Source organism: Rana temporaria, chromosome 5, assembly GCF_905171775.1.
Source record: "Rana temporaria chromosome 5, aRanTem1.1, whole genome shotgun sequence".
Classification (NCBI taxonomy): domain Eukaryota; kingdom Metazoa; phylum Chordata; class Amphibia; order Anura; family Ranidae; genus Rana; species Rana temporaria.
The window spans coordinates 86,795,043-86,810,956 of NC_053493.1; the positions used below are offsets into that span (position 1 = coordinate 86,795,043).

The window sequence follows — 15,914 nt, forward strand, 5'->3', positions numbered from 1 at the left end:
CCTTGTTTCAGCTGTAACCGACTCCACTCCTTGCATAACAGGCGAGCTTCCTTCTTGGCGCTCTGTAGGAGTAGATCAGAATGTTGAGTCTCCAAGGCCTCCGACACAAGGCTACAGAGGGGATCTTCTTGCTGATCTCTTCGGAGGTCCTTCCTGGACAGTTTAGGCAAACCCTCATCCACCACTTGAGTGACATTACAGTAGCCCCTAGGCACTCCCACAGCAGACACTCCTACCTCCTCAGCCCTGGCTCCACCCTTCGCTGGTTGTTCTGCTCCTTCACAAAGAGCCCTCACACCTTCAGGGGTAAGTTGGGTCCAACCTTCCGGCGAGTTCCAATCGTAGTGGGGCCTTCTGGATAATGCATCAGCGTCCCGATTTCTGACCCCTGGACGGTATTTTAGACTGAAGGTGAATCCAGAGAGTGCAGCCAGCCACCTATGCCCTGTAGCATCTAATTTTGCTGTGGTGAGTAGGTAGGTGAGAGGATTGTTATCTGTCTTGATCACAAATTCTGCGCCATATAGGTAGTCTCTCAGTTTGTCCACTACTGCCCACTTCAAAGCCAGGAACTCAAGTTTGTGAGTTGGGTAATTCCTTTCAGCGGGTGTCAAACTTCGGCTCACATAGGCAATGGGTCGTAGGTGCCCGTCATACTCCTGGTAGAGTACTCCACCCAGTCCATCTCGACTGGCGTCCACATGCAGTTCATAAGGCCTGGCAGGGTCTGCGTAGGCCAATACCGGGGCAGTAGTGAGGCTCCGCTTCAACTGTACAAAGGCCTCTTCACACTGAGTGGTCCATTGGTCTTCAATCGACTCTTTCTTCTTCCTGGGACCCTCCTTAGGCTTCCCAGGTCCATCAGGGTCCGACCCAGCCCCCTCTTGGTTCTTTAATAGTTCAGTGAGTGGGTGAGCTATCTTGGCGAACCCTTCAACAAATCTGCGATAGTAGGAGCAGAATCCCAGAAAAGACCTGAGTTCAGTCACATTTGTTGGCCGGGGCCATGAGGTGACAGCATCCAGCTTCTGCGGGTCCGTGGCCACTCCTTCCGCGGACACTATGTGACCCAGATAACTCACTGATGACTGGTAAAATTTGCACTTTTCCATCGAAAGCTTCAGGCCCTCTTCATGGAGTCTACTCAAGACTTTCTCCAGGCGCTCTTCGTGCTCTTCCAGTGTTCTGCCGAACACTATCACATCATCCAGGTATACCAGCACTTCAATTAAATTCATATCACCTACAGTCTTCTCCATCAACCTCTGGAAGGTGGCCGGGGCCCCCGACAAGCCTTGTGGCATGCGGTTAAATTCAAAAAACCCCACCGGGGTAATGAAAGCTGTCTTCTCCCTATCTTCAGGGTGCATGGGAATCTGGTAGTACCCACTCTTCAGATCCAGCACACTGAACCACTTCGCCCCCGACAAGCTCTGTAGGGCATCTTCTATTCTGGGGGTGGTGTATTGGTCGGGAATGGTCCTCCGATTCAGTGTCCTGTAGTCAATGCACAGCCGTAACGACCCATTCTTCTTTCTCACTACCACTATCGGGGAGGCATAGGGGCTCCGAGACTCCCGGATGATGCCTGTTCTCTTCAGCTCAGCCAGTTGCTCTCGCAAATCTTCCAGGTCTCCCAGTGGAATCCGCCTGACCCTTTCCCGGAAAGGTTTGTCCTCTTCCAGCCGGATCTTGTGTTCAGCACTTTTGGCCAGCCCCACATCGAACTCGTTTTTTGAGAAAGCCATCCTCCATTTTAGTAGCTGGGTCTTTGCTCTCTCCATCCATTCGGGTGACAGGGGGGTGTTTTTTGGGAAGAATTCTCCCAGAGGGATCTCCTCTCCTTGTTCTTTCAGCATTTCATACGGAGGAACTGGGGTTGCTGGCTGCACTTCCCCTAACAACACTCTAGCCGGCATCTTCACTGGGGATGTTGTGGTGTTCCGGACGCTGACGGAGACTTTCCCTCTTTTTCTCTTCAGTAATTTAGTTGGTAGCAATTCGGGGACTATCTCCAACTCGTTGTTCCCCTGTGTTCTGTCCGTCTCAAGGACGATGAAAGGTCCTGGTTGTTCCCAAGTGAGCTTGACAGAAGCTCGCAGGCAGACCACCTCACCAGGCTGTATCACCTTTTCTCGTCTATCCAAACGCCAGACTCTTCCCACTCCTTCGGCTGGGGCCCTCTGCTCATGCAGTAAGTTCTGATACACCTGGGTCAGTATGGGGTGTATTTTTATGGCTGAAGTGTCCTGCTTCTGCATAAGTGGTGTCAAGAGTCTCCGGACTAGGTTGGTGTTGGTCCCAATAATGATGGAACTCTTGTCCCCCCCTGGTGGGCGGGGGCATACTACTGCCAGAGCATCGAAGACTTCAGCCTCCCCGGCCACGCTTGGGTCGAAGGTGAGCTTAATAGGCAGGAAACCGTCATATGGGAAATTCTGAGTTCCTAGACCCCATATCTCCAGTTCCTCCAGCTTCTGGAGAGGCAGGTGCCTGAGGTGCTTCTCATAGAAGTCCCTGTAAAGGAGAGTTACTTGAGCTCCAGTATCCAGCAGGGCTTTGGTATAGATTCCTTCCACTTGGATAGGGACAATGGGAGAGGGCCCCACTAATTCAGGGGGGAATCCACGTGGGGTGGCAAGGTTAGTCTGTTTGGTGGTTCGTACCTTTACACCCTTCTTCCGGGGGTGTTTTTCCAACTTCGACCCCCGGGGGGTCACTAGGGACCGGGACGGCGTATGGTTGTTTGGAGTTTACTATTGTGACCAGGCGCCCAGCTGACTCCTTCACTGGGGCCCTCTGGAGTTTTCCGCCGGCTTCTGGGCCCTTGCTTCTGTCTTCGGCGGGCTTGGACACACTTGGCGGTAATGTCCCACTCCTCCACAGTTGAAACAGGTCTTTGACCTCACCGGTCTCTCAATTTGAGTGACTGCGGGGTCCGGTGGGGCCTTCTGCCTCTGTGGGCCCTCTGGCCTAGCGGTCAACAAAGTCATCATCTCCAGTATTTCCTTCTGCACTTGAAATAGCTTTCCTAGTTCAGAACGGGGCATATCATCAGCGGTTGCTGTCAAAACACTAGTCTCCGGGGAGCTCTGTGAGACATCAGCGTTATGCCATCTGATCCTTGCGGTGATACTGGACTGAGCTTTCCCTTGCTTCTTCTCTCCCTCTGTTTCCATCCGGGCCGCCTCATTGGTCTCTTCAATGAGCACCTCATCTGAGGTGGAAGGATCATCCAGGTACTGTCGCAACTGGAATTTAACATAGTCACTCCTCAGTCCTGTAGCCACAGACCTCAAGAACTTCTTCTGGATGACTTCTGGCCCAAGATGTCCATCCGAGTCTTCTTCTCGGGAGGCGGACAACAAGCGATCCTTCAGAGCGATGGCCCTGAACAGGAAATTCTGCGGGGTCTCCTGGGTGTCTTGTGCATATTTATTAGTTGATGATACAATTCCGCAGCATCTTCCTCCTTATAGTAACTTTTTAATATCCTCCTGAGCTGTGTCAGAGTTAACCCATTCTTCATCTCCAACATCCTTCTGATGCTCAGATCCGGGCTAATGGCGTTGACTACGGCCTCTGTGATCTCAGATTCATGATAGCCCTTCTGAAGTCCCAGCTCCACCTGATGTAAGAGATTTGTATAGGACAGGCTTCCCCCTTGGTCTTTTTCCCCTATCCGTCCTTCGATTTTAAAATCCTTCCGGATCGTCACTTCAGGTAGGCGATTTTTGGTACGTCTCGAGGGAACTGAGGCAGACCTCGAGCTAGCTTACTGTTATTTGAATCTTTGCACGAGACACTTAGCTCTTCAATGTGTCCTGCGATCACACCAGAGGCCTCCTTGAACCTTTCCTGTATGGTGCGGCACTGCCGTTTCAGGTCAGATAGCTGCTGCTCTGACTGAGAACCTCCCCTGTACTTTCCATATACAGGTTTTACCTTCCCTTGAGGGGGTCTTGAACTGGTATGGGCTGGGGTTGTTTTCTGATCAAATCCCAGCGCCGTTGGCTTTACAAGGCTAGAGTTGGCAGTGCTCTGACCAGACCCTTCTGGATGTGTCAGGTATAACTTGGTTCCTCCAGCTAGCTGTACACTCGGACCCCTGAAGTTCTCCGGAACTTCCGTCCTCCACTCCAATAGGGCATAGGTGTGGGAGGTTTCACAGTCTGGTCTGATGGCGATCACCCAGGCCTTTCTATTTGGGGACAGTGCCTTCACAACCTTTTTGATCTGCTCACTATCCCAGGTTTCTCCCGGGAGGGCGATGGCTACGCTCGCTTCGGAACGGGCGACTTCAGTTCCACACCACCGAGCCACTGTAATAGGATCCATGCTGATACCAGGGATGGGTTTTATTTGCAGAGGTACAGGATCCCGGACGAGCCCCCACGTGTAGCGCTTACCCCCGAAGGAGCGGCTAATTGTTTTGGGCCTGCACTCTGCTTTATTACCCCCCCCAGTATTCTGTGTCTCACTCCCCTGGTCACAGCTGTGGTGCAAACTGACACAATAGTTTATGAGCGACAAAGGAACCGTTTAGACACAAGTTAAACTTAAATAATCATTGACTTTACTAAAACAGTTGTTGTAATACACAATTGGAACATAAGTGGTGCACATTCAGTATTGCGAAAGGCTGTGCGCAACAATTTCTTTACACCCCCCCTACGGCCGCAGGTATTTTGGTGTCTCCAAGTGGGACTAGCGTGCAGGCCTTACTTCAAGCTGCGCGCCTTCCCACTTCCAGTACACAACCACACAGTATGCGCCACGCAACACCCAACAGAATAAAACACAACCGTAAGGGGTAATCACTCAGTAACTTCCCTATGACAGTATCTGTCTAACAGTAACAGCGCTGCAAGGCCTTGCCAATAAAATGTAGTAGTATTAGTCCTTGATCTTCTTTCTTCGCTAGCAATGTGAACTCAATTTGTAATCCACAGGTATTTTAATAGTAGTTTGATGCAAACAGGGACTGCGGATTAAACGTGGAGGGTGACTGCGCACTCTTTCCTGGTTAATACACAATATTCAATGGCCGGCCATCAAGCAGTTGATTAAGGCTTCCAGGTCCTGGCACATGTGGCTTAGGGAAACACACTGGCAGCGTGGAACTAACGGTCCCAGCAGCACTCCCCGGCAGTCTAAGTGTGTGTGTGTGTAAACAGTACAAAGCTTTGGGCCCGAGCCCTCTCACCACACGAGGCCCAGATGACTGGATGCTCTCACCACACACGGCCTCCACCTGGTCTCTGCACTCGTCTGGTTGTCCAGTTCCCACTTTCAGAGACGATCGGGAACCCTCCAACACTTGCCTGGATACCGATGGCTTGCTTCCGCACGAGGTAGGCCAGAACTCCACCAAACACACTGTGAAAGGGTTCCTCCAGGATGTGGGTCCCGAGGCCGAGACAGCTAAAAATGGCCACACAAAGTCTTTTATATCTTCCCAGCATGCCTTGCAGCCCTGAGTGTTCCTGGGTAATTATTCATATCCCTTCTGGATGTTCTGAAAAAAACAAACCTTGAACACGCCGTTCCATTTCTTCGCCAGTAGATGGCATCAGACGCTTATTTACATTATAAGACTATCAATTCTACCACTTCAGATCTGAGCATTCTTAATAGCAAAAATTTCCCCCGCTACACATGGAAGTTGTTAATAATAACAAGAACGACAATAAAATAGAACCCCTGCTGTGAGGCAACAATAGGCCCAACCCCAGCAAAAGTAGACCCCTAAAAACAATTGACTTCCCTCAGCAACAATAGATCCCCCAAACAACGATAGATTTTCCCCCCAGTAACAATGTCCCCACGCAACAAAATACCACAGCAGCAACAATAGACCCCCAGCAGCCAGCAACAATAGACCTCTCCTTGAACAGTAGAACCCCCCAGTAAAAATGTATTCCCACCAGTGACAACAGATTCCCCCAGGAGCCAGCATCAATAGACCCTACAGCACACCCAGCACTCCTTTCCATTACATACATTTATTGCTGGAGGAACTAGAACTGCGTTCCCCCATGTTCCCACTGAACAAAAGCCCTGATACGCACCTATTCTAACGCCGCTCCGGTCCAGTCTCCATCGGTGCCTTCTGTGTGCAGAAGAAAGGCAATGCCTGGGAAGTGGCATGCAGAATAGGTAAGTATAACAATCTTTTCACTATAGGGCTAGATAGATTAGATGGGTAGGTTTAGAGTTAGTTAGGTTTTGCCTTTACTTCCATTTTAAATATGTTTTAATGAATAGCTGCACAGTGTGGATTATCACATTCCCTTCAGATTCAAGTTCAGATTAAAATATAATAATTTTGCCGTTCATGCCGTTCAACACACCCTGGATCAAATGAGGTGAGCAAGGGTGTGTCTGGTTATAAACCATAAGCTGCCCAGGGGACAAAGTGCAGATGTGTTTATAAAAGGATTGTACAAATAATACAGTATGCTAGCATTATTATCAATCAAGGATGATACTGTGATCTTGCCATTGTATATACAACAAAAATACAGAATAAAATAATGATATATACACAATATATTGTCACTGTATAAGCAATAATAATAATAATAATAATAATAATAATAATAATAGTGCTATTAATACAAATCAAATATTCGCAATATACAATATATTGTCATTGTATATACAATACAAAACAACACACACACACTATACAATATATTGTCATTGCAATAACACAAAACAACAACAATATTATACTGTGTATATATATATATATATATATATATATATATATATATATATATATATATATATATATATATTTACACACACATACATATACACATACATATACATACATACACGCACACTATACAACAAAAACATAATAATAATAATACAGAATGCAAGCAATATCATAAATGAAAGATCATGGTGTGATCTTATCATTGTATACATAAAAACTAAAGTTTTTTTTAGATATTAGAAAATATTCCAGTCTTTTTGAACAGCATAATGGAAGAGGGGTGGGTTTACAATATATGGGGCAGTAGAGTGATTGTGGACATTATAGCACTGCAGATGGTCCTATTGATAAGAAGTAAGAATGTACCTAGGAATGTCACACACATATGACAAGGCATCAAATGTACGGCTTAAAAAGAGATGGTGCCTTGTGAAAAGGGTGATGGATTGTGAAATTAGAAATGTAAATATTTAGTCTCGTTTAATGCGTGTTGCAGGAAATATTGTGCAACTCCTCATTACATCACTCACACCGGTTATGGTAATAAGAGCAGACAATTAATTCCACTCATCCATCCATCCATCCAACTGTCCTCATTACCATTTCCACATTTCAGACATGTTTTACTGACCTGCTGGATCCTACCGACTGATTAAAGGCAATAACTGCTTTTGCAAGTTGCAAAAGAGTAGTTCTGCTAAGTCAAGAATGATCAGCCTCCTGTAACTCCTGCAGTGCACATGTACTGAAGGTTTGGAGAGAGATGAGTGAGCAGAATGAGACAAGGACCACCTGACTGTGGTGATGCCTTAAGTAGGCTGTGAACTGAGTTATATTTGCTAATCTCCCCTGCCGATTTATTTTTTATTTTTATTTTGGATAGATAAGGCAGGATTTTATTGCTATAATTCTCCCTATTGGGGAGATTACCCCTCCCTGCTTGTCAGGAAAGGAAATGAAGAGGAAATCTCCCCAAGAGTATATGGTCAATAGTTCTATTAGGTCCTTTTAACATGGGCTGTCCGATCAGGTTCGCCTGTTAGTTTTTCAGGCGGACCTGATCGAACCCTCCAGTCTCTTCTATGGCACGGCAGATGTCAGCGGACATGTGTATAGGAGTAGGTGACTGACATGTACTTCAGTTCTTGGGTGCCTCCTCTGTTTGCAGATAGAAGGTTCTGGAAAAGGGGCAGGGCAGAGAGCGGTAGTGACATGGGGTACATGTGAGGAGTTCTGACTAATCCCCAACTAGGATTGGCAGGGGGCAGGCCTCCTACATATACCCATGGTCAGCCTGCTGAGGGGGGAGTTGTCGGCTGGGTGAACTGGATGATGGAGTGTTTAGACTGTCGTGTCTGAGGAAACCTCCATCTGGGGGGGGTGTACCTGAGGTGGGGAGCTCAGCAGCTGGGAGGGAGCCTCTCCTTACACGGTCATAGAGAGGTGTCCTGGAACAGGAGCTGGAAAGGACAGTTGGTCAGCACGTCTGGAGTAAAGTCATTCAGGAAGGATCCAAGACAGGTGTCGGTGAGTGCAAAGCACAGTGGAAAGCTCTGGAAGAGACATGCCAAAGGGAACTGGATAAAGAGCCTGAGGGAGAGACTGGGAGTTTTGTGTCAAGTCGCTGCAGCCAGGAGGGCAGGCAGGATTTGCAATCAGACTTTCTGGGATCAGTAGTCCATCCAGTACATGTATTCTTCTCAATCAAATCGATTGCTACCACAAAGGGGCTACTGCAGACCCCCGCCTATAAAGGGCTATCCATTAAAGACACTGGGACTTATTCAGAGTGAGGCCTAGTCATGTGCTGATGGTGTGACAGGAGACTAAAGTTGGACAGTGGATTCAACTATGGGAAAAGACTGTGTTTGCCTGCAAATCGGCTTTAACAAGTGCCATTGTCAATAGCAACCATCTGGGATTGTCAGTATAACTGCCCCCGCTACCCAGTTACCCCAACCAGTGATGGGGCAGACACTTACTTAACCTGCAACTCAGGGACTGTAAGACATGTGTCATTACCCGTGGCAACCACGACGGGCGATTGTGCCCATGGATTACAAATATGTCCAGTGCCATAGAGGCAATCAGAGACTATCTAGTCTCTCAGTGCTTCTGTGACCAGCCGACCGCACCTTCAGATTGTTTCTTGCGCAAGCCAGTGGAAATAGTAAGCCCGAGAAACAAGGGCGAGCCGCGATGGGGGCACGTCCTCTCCCGTGGTTTTTGGAAAGTAATGCAGTGGCTAAAGAGCCACTAAGACAGCTTCAGCCACGACACGGTAAACCACATGCAAACCGCAATGTACTTATACAGATTTTTCTATTGAAAAGCCTATGGCGTGCAAAACACACCCAAAAACTCCACCCAGTGCAGAAAAAATGTGCACACACATAAAGAGTGAAACACAAAAACGTGCAACGGGTGCTACGTCAAGCGGCCCTCCTGTGAGGAAGGACCTGACCCTGATCCCCTGGGGCGTTAGGCTCCAGACGGGGACTGAGGTACTCAAATGGTCCGAGCAGCCGAAGCCGACACAGACCCCATTCCTTGGAGGGTCTGCCGAAACAGAACCCTCCCAGTACTAGGTGGGGCTCCCCCGAAGGGATACCCCATGAGAGCAGGCGAACTCAGCCAGAAGGCCATGTCCACCCACTCCCAAGACGTTCAGGGCTGGCCCGAGGACGGGCACCCTACTAATCACACAGTGAACATAACGTGCATAAACAAAAAAAGACATAAAGTGATGCATATGGGGATAAATAAGAAGAAAGTGGGGGAGAAGAGAGATGAGGGAGAGTGAAAGTGAGCCATCGTGAAGTACGATGGCCAGCCCTCTGGCCAGGAATCAAAGATTCCTATGGTCCTAGCCAAAAGGCCTGGCCCTAGAGGCAGGTGCGAAAAAAGTATATATGGTGACGTGACCTAAGTGCCCCTGGACTGCCACTCCAGGGGCACAACACCATAGGCTTTTCAACCGTACCCCGATCAAAAGCCCGGACAGTCACAGCCCCCTTCCCTACCAGGAAGGAACGAGAGCTCCGGAAGCTCAGGGAGAGAGAGAGAATACGTGCTCCCCCCGTCGCCTCTTTCGCTCCCTACCTAATTATACCCGAGAGGTACAAGCCTTCATTAGACCCCCCTTAACGGTAGGGTGAGGTCGATGTTCCCTCTCGAGAAACTGGCAAGGTTAGGAACTGCAACAAATCCAGGCCAGAAGGCCAAGGATCCCGGCCCCTCAGCTTCGACCGCATGTTTCTCTGTCCCGATCAGAAGGCTTCTACCTCCACGCCAGCAGGTTCGGCATCTGCCACCGCTATCCCATTCCACCTCGCTGTGTACTAAGGACAGTTAGCATAGCGCCACCTACTAGCAACTGATAAGAACAGATACTACACTTAGTCTTAGCTAAAAGGCCGAGAAGCGTATTTATACAGATTCCAGTCCTAAAGTATAACTAAAGGCAATTTTTTTTTCTGTTTTGGATAGAATGGAGAAACAGGTTTTTATTGCCCTCTATGTCCCCATTAGGGAAATTAACCCTCTCTATTTGTCCTGTCTAGCTTTATCATCGACATAACTGTCCCTGATTTGGAACAACGTCTCTCTGTCCCTCTTTCCTCCTCATTTGTCACTCATTTTGGTCTGATCTATATAGTTTTATATAAAATGCACTGTTTATCTTTCAAAAAGTGTTTCCCAGTGTTAAACCTTTCATCCAATTTTTTAATTGCGATAATTCCAAAAGCCTATATAAAGAAATAGTAGTGTATTAGTAAATTAGTAGTGTAAATTTAGTGGCTGTCTGGGTCGATAGTTGGCTCAGACTTTAATGATTTATTCTAAATCAGCCTCTGTTCTGGCTGTGGCTGTGCCTGAAAGGATTTTCCCACTGTTGCCTGTAGGTGGCGATACCACCACATGCCAATGTTGCAACACGGGCAGCAGGGCCGATCTGCCCTATAGGCTCACTATGCAAGGCGCTTAGGGCCCCGCAAAGCTGCGAAGGGTCCCCTAAATTACTAGAGGCCCCGTCTGGTGAGAAGTCATTTTCACCCCCTCACCCCGCTTCTCAACTCGCTGGCTGCATGGGAGAAGAGGTAAGAAGTCAGCACCCCCCGCTTCTCAATTTAATGTAAGATGTCATTTCAGACAGCAGAAGACCCCCTCCCCCCCGCTTCTCAACTTTCTTTAATGTGACATGTCACTGTCATCAGCGCCCCCCGCTTCTCATTTTTAATGTGCCATGTCATTTTGCTTAGGGCCCCAGGGAGATTAGGATTGGCACTGACGGGCAGGCTATGGTGTATTGAGTGTCTTTTTTTACCGGGAACAGCCGAGTGGGAGTGGTCTCCCCGCTGGGCATGCTGGGGAAGGGTACTTAAGGGACAGATGACAATTTTTGGGATCCTTCACGTCGTGACCCTCCTGGCGCGAGGTACGTGTCGTTGTGATTTTGAGTCTCGGAGCCACGTTGGCCCGAGGCTGCCTTTCTACCAAGTAGGCCCAGCTATTTTGGCTTTGGCCTACAAGTGCAAAGAGATCCCAAGCTGTCCGTCTACTAGAGGAAGCTACTTAATGGAGTAAACCAGGGGAGGACCTGCCCAGGAGGAGACCAAGCGGAAGGCTAATGTCTCGGGTCTCTGGTGACCCTATTAAGGGGGATCTACAGCTCAAGTTACCCTACAGCAGTGTTTCTCAATTCCAGTCCTCAGGCCCCCCCAACAGGTCAGGTTTTCAGGATTTCCCTCAGATGAAAAGGCTGTGGTGATTACTAAGGCAGTGAAACTGATCAAATCACCTGTGCAAAATAATGGAAATCCTGAAAACCTGACCTGTTGGGGGGGCCTGAGGACTGGAATTGAGAAACACTGCCCTACAGTTTCGCCCGGTTGGCTTAAAGGCTCTTTAACTGTATGGCTGGAATTTTGGGTGTTAAAATCCTGTGGCAGAGGATTCCAGACTGTTTGTTTTGCTCATAACCAGTCTGTGGCAGAGACTGCTGCTGATCATTGTTCGTGCATCATTCCGGCTGCTAGGCCAGGTGGGGGGGCCTATCCGGGTGAGCAATACCCACTTGAGAGAAAGTGGTGAATGACTATTTTCTTCAGTGATCTGTACTGTGCACCTGAACTTTCCCCTTCCCCCCTTCATGCTTATACTTTCCTGCAATTCAAAAGAAAAATAAAACCTAACAGCTAAAGGTTTTACATTTTGTGTGGACATTGGAGTTCTTTACAGACCTTCTTCCCCTAGACGACGAATATTAGGGTAACGTGCAAGGCCCAAATTTAAACCAGCAGCTCCTACGGGGGTAGTGCTACAGTAGTGGTAAAAAAAGCACTTGTGTATTTAACCAATCTTTTTTTTTGTACAATTCTCCTTTAAGGGGGCGTGGCAGAAGATGTGTCCTATGCCTACATACTTTTGCTTATAGGTGTCTGTCGTTCCCATCTCAGAAAGTTGGGAGGTATGTCATCAATAAGGAAGACATTCCCAAATTCTGGGTTGTCACCAGACCAGGAATTGAGGGGAAATCTTCCAAATGGGGACACTAGTTCTGGTGATCACTCAGGATTCCCTCACTTTGGAGGGATTTCCTTTCACTTCCTGTTTTGGCTATGGGTCAGGAAGCACAGGGAAATTTCCACAATGGGACACAAGTGACAAAGAAAAAAATCCACAGGGGTTATAATCATCCCTTTTCTTAATTCAAAAATTAATTTACTTTAATGATGTGGCTCGGTAATAAAGGTTAAAGTTTATTTCATCCAAAAATATTATTATATTTTTAATAAAAGGACTACGACCTAAAGGTTCCCTTCATTGTGTGTTTATGATTTATATTATCATATACTTGTTAACTGATACAATCTTGTGTGTGGGGTCTTCACAAAGTCTACAAACTTCATGATGGTTCAGATTAATAGGATTAGGAAAGAAATTATTTATATAAAATGTGAAAATGAACCTTTTACATTTTGATCATAAATACACTTTAGCTCAATCAGGCTTATTGCTCCATCTAGTGTTTTTATTTTTATTTTCATTTTTGTTCTTTTTAATACAATGAGAAAGTAGCCCCATCTAGTGGTCAAATCAGATCATTACCTTTTTCAATACTTGGTCTGTTTATGTATTTACTTATTTTCTTACCACAGCAATTTTATCATTGTCTAAATAAATTAATAGTTCTTTTATCTAAATAAAAGACAAAAAACCCTTTACAGAACTTGTCATGCGACTTTGAATATGAGAAGTCACTTGACCATTCACAGCCCATTGTTTGCAACTGTACCCGTTCAGATTGTTGCAACTTCAAGTCGCAGCAATTTTGAAAAGGTGACTGCACTACTTTGGTGTGACTTTTGATGCAACTTTGGTCCAAAGAATTTAAAGTTGATGAAAGTCCCACCAAACGGCGCTCCAAAATCACACTGGAAAATGTGCAACTTTGGAGACACGCTATTGTGGATAGAGCACTAGATCCGGTTCACACCTGAATGTGGTGCGGGAAAGGCAAGTTCCATGTGTTGTTCCTGCACTGTGCTGGAACGCACTGCCTTGGGATCTGCTGAAGGTTCCAGTATATAGTTACTGGCACTTTAAACACAGAATACAAATGCTGTACATTTCCAGGGACCATTGGAACAGCAGTGCAGTTTGGTGCACCACATTTTATAAAATGTTGGGCATGCACTACATTTCCCTTGTTCTGGAGTGATTTGCAACCTATTTAAATGAATGGGCTGCAAAATTGAACTGCACAGGAACGTGTGGGAATCTCGTGGGAAGGAGGTGTGCGTTTTTTTTTCCCGATACGGCACGGCGTCACTTTAACTGACAATTGTGCGGTCGTATGACACTGTACACAAACTTAACCCCGCCCCTTACGGTGTCACAGTCCCGGGGCATTATGGGACTGTGACGCCATACGGGCTGGGGTCACTGGATGACATCACATAGTAACCACGCCCCATGCCTATATAAATTGTTGCGCACCACGCACACAGCATTACAGCGGGAGAGATCGTCGAGTCAACATCGGAAGAAGAGAAGAGGGAAGAAGTGGACGCAGAAGACCGGGCAGCCGCTAGTAAAAGAGCTAGAAGAAGATAGCGGAGGAGCCCAGCAGAAGGCACCGAAGAGCGGGAGAAGAGGGAACAACACGACAGAGAAGACCGGGCCACCGCTAGTAAAAGAGCTGGAAGAAGATAGCAGAGGAGCCCGGCAGAAGTCACCGGAGAGCGGAAGAAAACACTGGAGAAGTCGGAAGAAGACTCCTGAAGTCGGAAGAAGACCCCGGGAGCTGCCTAATAAATTACTTTAAAAACCTGTCAAGTGTGTTTTTTTTTTCTTGACACTTTCCCCCAGGTGAATGGGTAGGGATACGATGTACCCCATACTCATTCACATAGGGTGGGGGGCCGGGATCTGGGGGCCCTCTTGTTAAAGGGGGCTCCCGGATTCCGATAAGCCCCCCACCCGCAGACCCTGACAACCAACGGCCAGGGTTGTCGGGAAGAGGCCCTTGTCCTCATCAACATGAGGACAAGGTGCTTTGGGGTGGGGGGGCCGCATGCCCTCAACATACCCCCCCATGTTGAGGCAATGCGGCCTAGTATGGTTCAGGAGGGGGGAGTGCTCGCTCGTCCCCACCCCCTTTCCTGACCGACCGGGCTGCGTGCTCGGATAAGGGTCTGGTATGGATTATGGCGGAACCCCTACTCCGTTTTTTTGGCGTAGGGGGTTCCCTTAAAATCCATTCCAGACCTAAGGGCCTGGTATGCTCTTGGAGAGGGAACCCATGCTGTTTTTTTATTTAAAAATACTTTTGGGGGATTTTGGGGGATTTTATGTGCTAGGGTGTAACTTAAAATTCCTCTATATGATGCTTTAAAGCGGAGTTCCACCCAAAAATGTTGCCCCCCCCCCTCCAGTGCCACATTTGGGGGGTGGGGGAAGCCGATACCTGTCTAATACACTTCCAGTGAAAGATTGCCTCAGTATCCACGGCGATCTACGCCATGTCCTATCCCTCCTCCGTCCCCCCACAGGTCACACAGGTCCCAGAAGGCGGCAGGGACCACTCATAACACGCAGCACGACTCACGCATGCGCAGTAGGGAACTAGGCTGTGAAGTAGCAAAGCTTCACTTCCTGATTCCCTGAGTCTCCACCTGGAGCTAAGGGACGGGTCGGCTTCGGGTGAGGACATGGTAAGTGTCCTTATTATAAAAGTCAGCAGCTGCAGTATTTGTAGCTGCTGACTTTTAATATTTTTTTTTCAGGCGGAAATCCGCTTTAAGGAAACATCCAGGTTCTAAAAGACCGGGGTGTGGAAGTAATATAACACCTGTAGATGTGCCAGACTGTTTCCATCTAACAGCCAGAAGTTGGCTTTTCAGATAAACACACCGTGGCTGCTTTGTGCGAAAATCCTGTTGTCAGTTCTATGCAGCTAAAGAGTTAAAAGTGAAAAAAGAGTTTAACAAAGAAGACACAAAAGTGACCCATGCATACCTTTAGAAACTTGAATGGATTCAAAATAGTTGTTACCTGTGTAAACCTGGGAGATACAAACATACAGCTATTATGTGAAAGTTCTAATGTCCAGCAAGCCAGCAATATAAGTGAGTTGAAAGAAGACTCTCTACCTATGTAAGGAAGTTACTTGCTGGACCAGGACACAGCAGCATGTGCATCATCAGTGGTAAAAATAAGAAATCGGTCAGGTTTGTGACCCTTCTTTAGAGGTGAGCTCGGGGAGGAAATCCAGAGGCTCTGGGAGCGAGGAGGAGCCCGTGTACGTCACTATTGTCAGATTACAGTGTGATCAGTACAGTACTGCCAGCAACAGATCTGAGAACGGAAAATAGAGCTGGGAGGGGATGTGACGTGAGAGCTGGAGGGTGGGTAGAAGGACGATCAGGGGGAAGAATGATGAAGTGAAATACAGAGCTATTAGGCAGCTGAAAGGGAAATTAAATCACAAACAAGGAGATGGTTCAGGGATGTGTAGATAGAAAAAAGAGTAAGAATGGCTCTGACAGTGTAATTTGTATAGGATACAGAAAAAAAGTAACATCTCCTGAATGATTGGGATACTAGGATTGTTGCTTCAACTCCCAACCACGGCACTACCTGCATGAAGTTTGCATGTTCTTCCTGTGCCTGTGTGGGTTTC

At 47.5% G+C, this 15,914-nt stretch overlaps 1 protein-coding gene across 1 annotated transcript in view; it reads right to left on the reverse strand.

Annotated features, from left to right (window-relative positions):
- LOC120940141 (ATP-binding cassette sub-family B member 5-like) overlaps positions 1-15,565 on the reverse strand; it is a 125,544-nt gene extending 109,979 nt beyond the window's left edge. The window contains exons 1-2 of the mRNA XM_040352809.1: positions 15,385-15,565; positions 15,251-15,296 (exon numbers count right to left, since the gene is read on the reverse strand). The gene's annotated coding sequence lies outside the window, so the exon portion shown is untranslated. The remainder of the gene's footprint in view (positions 1-15,250; positions 15,297-15,384) is intronic.
- Positions 15,566-15,914: the final 349 nt, after the last annotated feature.